At 43.4% G+C, this 10590-nt stretch overlaps 1 pseudogene; it reads right to left on the reverse strand.

Moving 5' to 3' along the window:
• Nucleotides 1–4428: 4428 nt before the first annotated feature.
• LOC142430570 (CYFIP-related Rac1 interactor B pseudogene) lies at nucleotides 4429–6056 on the reverse strand (annotated as a pseudogene).
• Between the last annotated feature and the right edge of the window lie 4534 nt (nucleotides 6057–10590).

Raw genomic sequence — 10590 nt, forward strand, 5'->3', positions numbered from 1 at the left:
GGCGTGAAATCTTTCTCGCGTGGAGCTAAGGACCGAGGCTGAGATTTAGGCTGGAGAGAGAAACCTAACAAAATGACCCTGGCTCCTCGACTCTGGTCACCCTCACCGAGCCCGGGGTCGTGCTCCAGGTAGTGGGTAAATCCATCTCTTTCTTGGTGGATACGGGAGCTACCTTCTCCATTTTGCCCTCTCACTCGGGCCCTACTTCTCCTTCCCAGGTCTCAGTTATGGGAATAGATGGGCCCCCCTCCACTCCGCAGAAGACAGAACCCCTCTTTTGCCAATTTAATCAACTCCCATTTTCTCACTCCTTTTTAATTATCCCCTCGTGCCCTGTTCCATTGCTGGGAAGGGATATTTTAACCAAGTTACATGCTACTATCTCCTTCTCCAGGAACGCTCTCCCCTTTATCTCCCTCTTAAGTCAGGCCACTTCCACAACCTCTTCCCCGCCCCCAATCAGCCAGTTGTTACCCGAGGTGTCTCCTGAAGTCCAGGGTATTAGTACACCCACATTGGCAAGTCACCACGAGCCCGTCCTAATTAAGCTAAAAAACCTAATGTGTACCCTAACTGCCCCCAGTTTTCAATTTCAAAAACCCACCGACTAGGCCTAGGGTTACTTTTATTGCAAACAAAACTGGAATTGTTAGGCAAACCCAAGCAGAAGTAAGGAAGGAGTTAAAGCTTGTGAACTGAGTCAGAAAACTGAGTATGCCCCAAAACCAGTAAAGAAAGATAAAGAGTGTGATAAAAATGCAAAAAAATGTAATGATGTGATGGAGAAGGTAATAAAGACTTCTAACAAAGATAAGGAATGTGATAAGGATGTGATGTGATGGAGAAGGTGATAAAGAAGTTGAAATTGTTCTGAGTGATAACGAAATTGAGATTGTTCTAGGTGGTAAGGAAGTTGCGATTGTTCTGGGTGAAACTGTTCTAGATTTGCAATAAGAACAGAAGGCGGGATGATCCCAAACTTGCATAAAGTTCAGCTTAATCAAATGTTCTGCTTCTGTACCCTGCTGTTTTTTGGAGAAACCACAGCTTCAGCAGATAGCTGTCTTTTAACTCTTCAGTGTTAGCTATAAAATAAAAAAGAGGGAATTATAGAGAATTACTGAGTTTTAACTGAAGTGTATTGGTGACTCTCTTAAGACACTGTGTCTTTGTGTTCCCAAGTTCTGAGAGGCAATGAGTAAACTGAGAACACAGCTGCCCTTGTTAAGATAAGATTAGTCCCAAGGAATTGTTTGTGCTTAGAGCCATTTTTCTTCCATTGGTTGCAGGACAATCACTCGCCTCCTCAGCGGTAGCCTTGGGACTTAATGGAGGGGACTTGGCACATTCAGTCCTAACCACAGACAGGCTAGCCATGCAATTCCAACTGGCCATAAATGCCTCCACTGAATCCCTAGCTTCATTGCAAAGACAAATTACCTCTGTTGCCCAAGTTGCCTTACAGAATTGACAAGCCTTAGAACTCATCACCGCTGAAAAAGCAGGCACTTGCCTTTACCTCCAAGAAGAATGCTGCTATTACATCAATGAGTCAGCAATACCAACCCCTGGTGCCCGTGCCAAGCCCGGAGTCCCTGCATTCTGTCTGATAAACTTCCCTACTACGATCCCATACAGCAGCAAGTAATCACGGATGACCTAGTCATCAACCCCTTTCCCTATCAGACAGAGTCAGGGATGTCAGGTAAAAGCATGGACACCCTTCCCCCAGATTCAGTTTCCTAGAAACAGGCTAGTTTTGCAAACAACTGCACCCTCTAAAAGCACAGATCACCCATATCATTGTTCCTAGAACCAGAACAGACTGACCTTGTACAACGAGCAAGCAGTCATGTACGCCCCACTGAGCAAAACCGCACCTTAGGTCAACTCCAGAAGCTTCAACGGGGGGTATAAAAAAAACCCTCAAGCGCTCCCCTGTGGTGGCTTCCACAGCTTCATTTTACTGTGGGCTGTTCAGCCCGTCCGCTTGTCCCCAATAAAGCCTGCTTTTTAATCAGTCCTTGGCGAATATGATCCGTCTCTTCTTGTTTCGTGCCTCAGTTTACCTAACAAACAAGATTATTTATGTGAGGTGAGTCATCCACTGGAGAGATGTATGCAAACAAACTCAATGTTCATCAGTTTGGGAGGCTGGGGTTCCCGTGGAAGAGACCTTCACTTTCCTGGGTTGGAGGTACATCCCACTCAGTCTCGTAAGTAAAAGTTGCTTTCCATGATGTCACCACCACACACCATAATAGTGCTGATCTTAAGGTGCTTTACAGAATAAGGTTGCTACTATATAAACTGCAAGGTCAACTGCTTGAAGGCTATGTCTGAAAGTTGTCAGCTATCAAAATGATTCAGATCCTTTTGCCTGCCCCACCCTCACTTCCCATAAGGTCCATAGATTATTCCCTGAAGAAGATTTCAAAAACACCTGAAGTCAAGCCAGCTCAGAGACCAAGCTTAGGCTGCCATCTTGATTCTAGAGCCCACCCATCTTGTTAGGGATGGGCTTTCCGGTCACACGTGTGCTGCAATAGCCACATCTTCTCCTGTCAGCTTGAGGCTATTAAGAGTGAGGTGGTGGAATTTAGCCTGTCAATCAGGTTGCGGTTTGATGACCTCATTTAGAAGTGCTGGAGAGATGAATAGCTCACTGGAGGCCTGACACACTCTATGTAGGGTTTTCTTTCTTGTGGGGAGGAAATTAAGAATGATCTCCACGGTGTTCTAAAGGACTTTTCCCAAACTTTTGGGTCTTTTTATATACGTTATAGGGAGGTGCGAGGTGCGAGGAAGCATTTAGGAACTAGAGGAAAGCTGTATTCTTCATCAGTGCTGCATCGCACCCTGAAACCAGACCTGGACCTATGTAGGGTTGTTTTTTATGTTTATTTTTCTTTTCTCTCATCTTTTTATCTTCCCTTTTCTTTCTTAAAACGTATGTTTTCTTATTATTGTTTGTACTAGGACATGGATGGTTTGCCTACCTACATGGGTTGGACCAATGGAGGGAAACCAAGGAAGAACACAATGGTGACAATGGCCCTGGAATGCAGAGGGGGGGGGAAGGAGGTGGGAAGAAGGGTGTGGTGAGGAGAGGGCATCATGGACAGGGAGACAACTAGGGAATCAGAACCAGCATCTAGGAGAGGGTAGACATCCTGTGAGTATTAGAGCAACACCAAGCTAGTGGAGGGGAAACACTAAGAGGTGGAAGAAGGAGGAAAGCGATGGCAGGCAGAAGGAGACAAAAGGAAACAGGCACGCTCTAAGAAGCAAAGGCATGGATAGGAAGATTAACGGAGGTGTGCACTTATGCAAATACATTATTAATCCATAAAAATAGTGGTATTGGCCTATGTACATATATTTATAAGGCAATACACTGAAGCTGCAGACAGGCTTTGGGCCTCGGCTTATACCTTCCCTCAATACAAGAACATTTTGTTCTAACAAATTGACATTCTGTGATGTGCACACCCCGCACACACACACAATTGCTGAAGAAAAAAATGGGTGTATAAGCAGATGTGGTGAAGACGGAGGATGGTGCCCAGCTATTAAAAGATATAGTGTCTGGGGTCTTAAAGGCTTGAAGCAACAAGCCCACATGTAAGAAGCACACCAGTCAGTGTGATCATAGGTGTTATCCAGACTGGGAAACAGGCATCAGAAGATTCACAACAAACAGTAAACAAACAAACAAAAAATAGAGGGGTGTGGAGCAGAGACCCAAAGTCCATCTACGTACAATGGAACATCCCCCCCACAGATGGGTCATGGGGAAGGGATGAGTCAATCAGGGTGTAGTAGAGCACTACTGGTTCACGAAAAATACCTCTGATTCCTGGAGGCCTCCTCACCACCCACTATCACGATCTCCGTGCTGCTTCCCAATCTAGACTAAACAGGAGCATGTACATAGGTATAGGCAAGAGATAAAACTCACAACACATGGAACCTAGGAACAGGAATGGGAATAGAGATAACAAAAGGGTAGGGGGAAGTGGGGGAGAGGTGGGGAGGGAGGGGAGCACCAATCACAATGAATGGCACATAACCAAAAACCCCCCTCCAGGGGGAAGAACAACAGAAACCAGAGGGGAAGGGAGACAGCAGTTCGTGTGAGATTTGAAAATAATAATCAACAAGCAATCAAGGGGCCAGGAGGGTTAGGGTGGGGGGGACAGGAGGGGAAACTAAAGAGGAGCTGGTCCCAAGGGCTCGATGGAAAGTAAATGTCTAAAAAAGAATGATGGAATATATGTACAAATATGTCAGATACAATTAATGTATGGTTTGTAACAAGAGTTGTAACAGCCCCCACTAAAATGATTTTAAAAAATAATAAACCATGTGTTATCAGTCATTGCAGAACATTGTCTCCTTCTATAGCAGAACCTTGGTCCAGAGCTGCTATACCAGCATGTATCTAATTTGCTCGGATGTAGTCTCATCATTAAAACATTTTGGTGTGTACCTGAGAGCACATTTAAAAGACCTTCTACCCTGTTTGGAAGGTGGCAAAAATTTTGATATAACCCTTCATATCAATTTTGGAAGTGTTGGCAAATGCTCCCACTGGATGCGTGTGGTCATAGAGTATGATGACGCCCACCATTTCCTTCAAGCAGAAGGACACCGTCTCCTCGTCTGTCAACCTGTTCCTGTGTTCCGGGGTCTCCAGCATGACTGCACACACTGGCCATGGTGGGGAACAGATTTCTCCCAAATTGTTTTCCCAAAATATATGCGAAACCCAAGAGGCTACTTGCTACACATGGTAAATAACTGTACACTAGAAGGTCAATGAGAGTAGGCCAGAGGTTATTCTCCTTAAGGGTATCAGCCATCTACAGCAACCAGACTGTATAATCTGCCTTACCTTAAGTAGGGCCCACTCCCTTCTGATATTGTTCCCCTGAAGGTGTGCCCAAAGGCAAGCCCGGACCACTCAAGAACGACTAAGGTTAAGCCAATATATTGAATCTAGTGTACTCCTATCTTGCCACATATGTACACTTATTCCATCCCTTTACTATTGCGTGTACACACCTAGGCCATCCCCCTCCTCTTGCTTGCATTGCCTATGTTACAACCTCTTCCTATGATGTAGATTGTTATCTGTGATCAGAAGGCTTGTGTGCCCCCAAAGATATATAAGCTTAGGTTAGAAATAAAATCTCATGCTCTCTCCTGCCCATTTGTCTCCCATCTCCACGTGTACCACCAAGAGGGGCTGAGGTGAGCATGCTCCCATGAAACTTGTCTAACTTCTTTATTTTACTCTCTCCCAATTCTCCATGGCTTTACTACAATCGTTATATATCTTAACCGTCTGATTGCGCCTACTGAACCCATGAATAGCTGTCGAGGGTGGCTACCCCACAGGCCACGGTACTCCATCTGTTTGTGGGATCTTCTGCTGGTCACTTTGTATTCTCAGACACAAAGCTTGTTGTGGCGTCACTTGAGGACTCCAGCAACAGGGTTGCTTCCGCATAAAACAGAATTTAAGTTTACCCATTCATTATTTACTTCATTCTCTCCTTCTGCAGACACATGGCCCTTCCCCATAAGGTCCAACGCTTTTCTATAATGACCGACATCATTGTGCATGGCAGGATTTGCCATCTGGAGTTTATCAGACCAGAGTGTGACATGAAGGATTTCTGCAAAGTGTTGAGCAAGAGCCTGCTCTCTGGGTGTTTGTCAGGGCTCCCAGTAGACCTCATAATGCTGCTTCTAACCTCTGATAAATTAATTCAATGTCTTTAATTTTCCTGCTAGTGGGACCACTGCATTACATGTCTTCTCCTGCAACTTCTCATCCACTGGATGCTGGGTTGCCTCTCAAATTGCGTGGTCAGCTCCTCTGTATGTCTGAAGTCCTCCAAGATGCCTTCTGTATCTTTTAATACTACATTCACCTGATTATAAATTTCCTTCTCAGACTCTGTAGGCTGAGCATTTTCTAAATTAAGGGGAAATTTTGACCCCTGCTCAAGGTTTGTGCATGACAAACGTTTAGGAAGATTCCCCATGTTAAAGTACCTTCAATCAGTGCTGGCTGGTGATTCGGTCCTTGTCCCTCTACCTGCATCTCTGATTTCGTGATACATATTTCAGCTATTTTAAAGGTCTCTGTCTGGCCTTGATCCTGGGGCCTCATGTCTCCCTCCATCAGTGGGAACCCCAAGTGTTCAATGTTTGGCGAGTTCACTCCATAGACTGCTGCTGCCTAGGGGTGCACAGCTCCACTGCTCCACCACTCACCAGCCCTGGGCTCTATGAGGGTGTGCCCATTGGCCAGACCTTTGTAGGAGTACATCCCGGACTCCCAGCTTCCACAAGGGCAGCTCTTTCCAGTTTTTGAAAGTGACCTTTTGCTTTATTTGTATATAGTGTTCTTGATGTCCCCCCACAGCATCAGTCTTCTGTTCGTGTTCAATGATTCAAATCTATTCTTGAAATTTTCTCAAAATTCGGGTGGGATATATTTAAGGTCATATGTTGATATCTCGGTGCCCACAGCCAGTGGTTAACACACACACATACGGCTATACTGTTGACCCTCAGTTGTGGGCTCCCTCACATGGTAGGTGTCCCAGGCACAGGGGCTCTAAGAGGATACAGTTTTCATTTGGGACAGTGGCTGGGCACAGACCTCAGCAACCTGCCTGGCAGTTACCCACCCCCACCACCCAACCAACAGACAGGAAGTTCCATCCTGACGCTGTTCCAGAGTGTGAGTGTGGCAGAGGAAGGGGGTCCCTGCACATTTGTCTGTGCAGGGTCCGTATCCCCATACTTCATCAATGAAAGGAGGGCCCCAAAGGCAGTCCCCCCGCAGCCCTGTGCCCATTCTGCCACGTGAAGCACTGTGTGTAATTCCCTGCTCCATAATAGCTACACCAACCAAGTCTCCTGCAGCAGCAACAAGTTCAAAGTCCAAGGGCTGGGATGGCATCTTTATACATGTTTTTCATTTCAATAAGCTTTGAATGCTATTGTTTTTTGTGCTTTCTCTTGAAGTGATAATATTATGAAAACCTAAGATTCTCTGATCGTGGGTTTTATTATTTATAGTCCTTGGGTCACACACCAGACACTTCTATTTCTGATCGTCTGGCACCATCTGATTTCTTCATCACACCTTTCCATAGCATCTGTTTTTCCAGTGAACATTTCATGAAAGCAAATATTGAGCAGAACCGCATCAAAAGAATGAATTTCCCCCCCTGGTACCACGCCCCATACTTAGGGTAAACAGAGGGGAAGAGAACAGAAGCTCAAACTGTGTAGGGCAACAATTCATGGGCTGCAGTTGAAGGTGGATCTGTGCTTGCATCGACTCCTCAGACCAACAGTGTCTGGAGTGCCGTGTCTTTGGGGAAATTAATGATGTGCAATCACCTTATACTCCAGGGGGATGATTGACAATGTTGTACTTTTTTGTTTATGTGGGGTTTGGGTTTCCTGCTTTGAGCTTTTAATTTTTCTCTTTGTTTGTTTGTTTGTGCTAGTTTAGTTGGTCCTATGGGGGGTTGATTTTGTCATAAGACAGTCGCCAAAGTAAAGTTCAGTCGTGCATATTCCATGGACAAGCATATGGGTTCTGGGCTCCTACTTAACTGGAGTTCCAATCCAAGAACAGTTAGTTCTGATAACATGGCTCTACCTGATACTTACCTTCATGAGTGTGGTGAAGAGAGCAGATGGTGCTCAGCTATCAACTGGAATAGTGTCTGAGATCTTAAATGTTTGTATTCAAACTAGGTGTCATCTAAGTGAGGATTCAACAAAGTCCACATTGAAGAAGCACACTAGCTTGTGTGATCCAAAGATGACAATAACAAAAGTCAAATATGATGAAGGGAAAGTGTCATATTATGAACACGCAATTTCTTGAAGGCTGTGAAAGACAGTGCAAGCCCCAAACCCATCTGCGAAGTGTCTAGCCAGATTAAGCTGTTGACAAATCCCCTCTAGCCACAGACAAATATCTGGAACAGTCTTACTATCAAACATAGACCATTGTAATCCTAATCATGCTGGAACCAGCTTGATACTTGGTCAGTGGACCTCCCTCTAGACCCAACTTGAATTTGCTAAAAGTGCAAGGGTTTCTTGCTTGTTCCACAAATTTCTTCCCTGGCTTTTAAAATATTGATGGTGGTCATTTGTTTCTTACACATTGGTTGCATTTTTGTCTTTATATTGCTATTGTTTTATCCTCCCTACTTTATTTAATATTTGTTCTAGATTGTTTCTTTTGGGTTGACCAGTTTGCCAAACACAGGAGGAGTGGGTGCAGAGAGATAATCACTGATGCAAGGGTTTTGTCAGAGCAAGCCAGCCTCCGGCAGCTGCAGGGTCCACAGGCACAATTGTACAGTTATAATATATAAAGGTTATAGCAAAGTCATAGAAGATAGGAGAGAATAAAATAAGGGAGTCAGACACATTTTATGGTAGCATGCTCACCTCAGGCCCTGTTCCTTGAGGTCTTTAACAACTTAAAGGGGAAGGTGCTGTGAACTCCTTGTGGGTGTTAATAGTGCTAACAGGAAATGCCATCCTAATTTCTAAATCTCTATCTTCTGAAATCCCTCTTTCTACCTTTGGAAGTAAAGGTGCCTTTCTATACTTTGCCTCTATAGTTAGCCATAGACACCCGTATTTAGTAGTTACATATGTCATAGGGTGGGCGTTGACCACAGTAAAGTCCCTGAGCTCACAGGTGAGGAAACCCAATACCTGAATTGGGAGAAGGCATGAGGGGGAATGGGTGTCTTGGCGGTTGGAGATAACAAAAATGTCTGCTTCCATAGGGAGATTGAATCAACTATGTGCTCACTTTAAGGCAGCATAGCTGTTAGGGGAGAATCTGTGGGAATGATATTTAAAGCAGGATAATGTATTTGGAATTTATCTCTAACTTACCAAAATAGTTGCTTTCCTACCAGGGAATACTAGCTTTCCAGGCTCCTTCTATTATAAGTTAGGGAATATAGTCCTAGTCGTATTTCCCTCAGTGTTAGTTTCCCACAGGGTTTGTACGGGATGTAGGGTGTGTAGGGGTCAGCAAGGGAGGGTGAGGGGATTTCAGGAGTAAACAATTAAGACAGTAGGGAGAAGGAGCACTAGAATTGAATGTGATTACGCAGCTCTTTTTTTCTTAACACAGCTCGTTTTACATGGAGTGTAAAAAAGAAAGAAAAAGTTCTAAAGCTGATTGTGGTCATGACAGTAAAATTCTCACTATGATTGAATGATTGCATTGTATGATATGTGGATTATGTGTCAAGAAAACTAAAAAAAAGTATAGAAGCTATAGAAACATGAATGCATTGAGGAAGAGAAAGTCCTGTAATATGACTGCAGGATGTGTCTGCACATGGTAGATGCTTCCTATATATGGACTTTCTAGACTGAAAACATGAGGGGTGACTTGGGATTTGCTGTATGTGGAAAATACACATTGAATTTCAAACATTTTTAAAATAATGTGAAATATTTCATTAGTGACATTTCAAATTTGATGTCATGATACAATGATTATATTTTAAATATATCAGGGCAAATAAAGTATATTATTAAAATTTTATTGAAAAGATCTATTTGTTCTTAGATTAGGGTTTGTAACTAAATGGAAGCTCAAAACACTATTGAGAGAGGGAGAGTGAATAAATGTAGACTAGGCATATATCTCAATACCTGGCTTAAAATATATATTGAGGAACACCTGAGGAAAATATACACCTATAGGAAAGCTTTTAGACAAAACTACATGAGATGGTCACTTACTCTGGTTAAAACCTTCAGTAACTGAACGCTGTGTAATAAAGCAATGCGGGTTAGACACAATGCGAAACACCCATAACATTCGTTTCTGCAGGATTAAGAGAACCCACATCAGCTTTGAACTTTCATAGAGCCAGAAATAGAACTTAACTTGCATTGATAGTTCATGTTTTCAATTGTGAATATTATGTATTTTTAACTTTTTCTTTGATAGATGATTTGAATCCTCAGATGCCATCAGTTTCCAATGAACTCAAGAGGTCAATATCCAGTTCATTCATATAACATGTTCTGTCGGACTGACGATCATCCTAATGGATAGTCACTTGAGCAGAAAATAAAAGAGAATTTTGCTCTTTAAATCTCACTGGTCCCCCCCTCAAAATACACTGTTTTTGAAGTTTTAAAAATGTTGTCTTTTCATACTACTTGCTAAGCACTTATCCATGGTCCATTAGGCTCTGGATGGTTTTCTCTGGATCATTGCTCGAATCTAGGCAATGGCATGATGTTGATTCTGCCCAGGGGCCCTTAGCCTATTTTCTCCAACTCTTAAATCTCTCCAAGTCCTAAAGTGTGGCGCATTTATTTCTGAAAGCCTAGAAGCACCGGTCATTAAAAACAAATGTATCAAAAGAAAAAAAATAAACAAAAAATCCCACAAATAAATCAAGCCCTCCACTTTTCATTTCCATCAGGGTTACCATCCTCCCTCTCTGTGAGGTGTGATTTATATTGGTGATACAGGACAAGCCCTGCTCATGCGCTAGG

Source organism: Tenrec ecaudatus, chromosome 17 (assembly GCF_050624435.1).
Source record: "Tenrec ecaudatus isolate mTenEca1 chromosome 17, mTenEca1.hap1, whole genome shotgun sequence".
Lineage (NCBI taxonomy): Eukaryota > Metazoa > Chordata > Mammalia > Afrosoricida > Tenrecidae > Tenrec > Tenrec ecaudatus.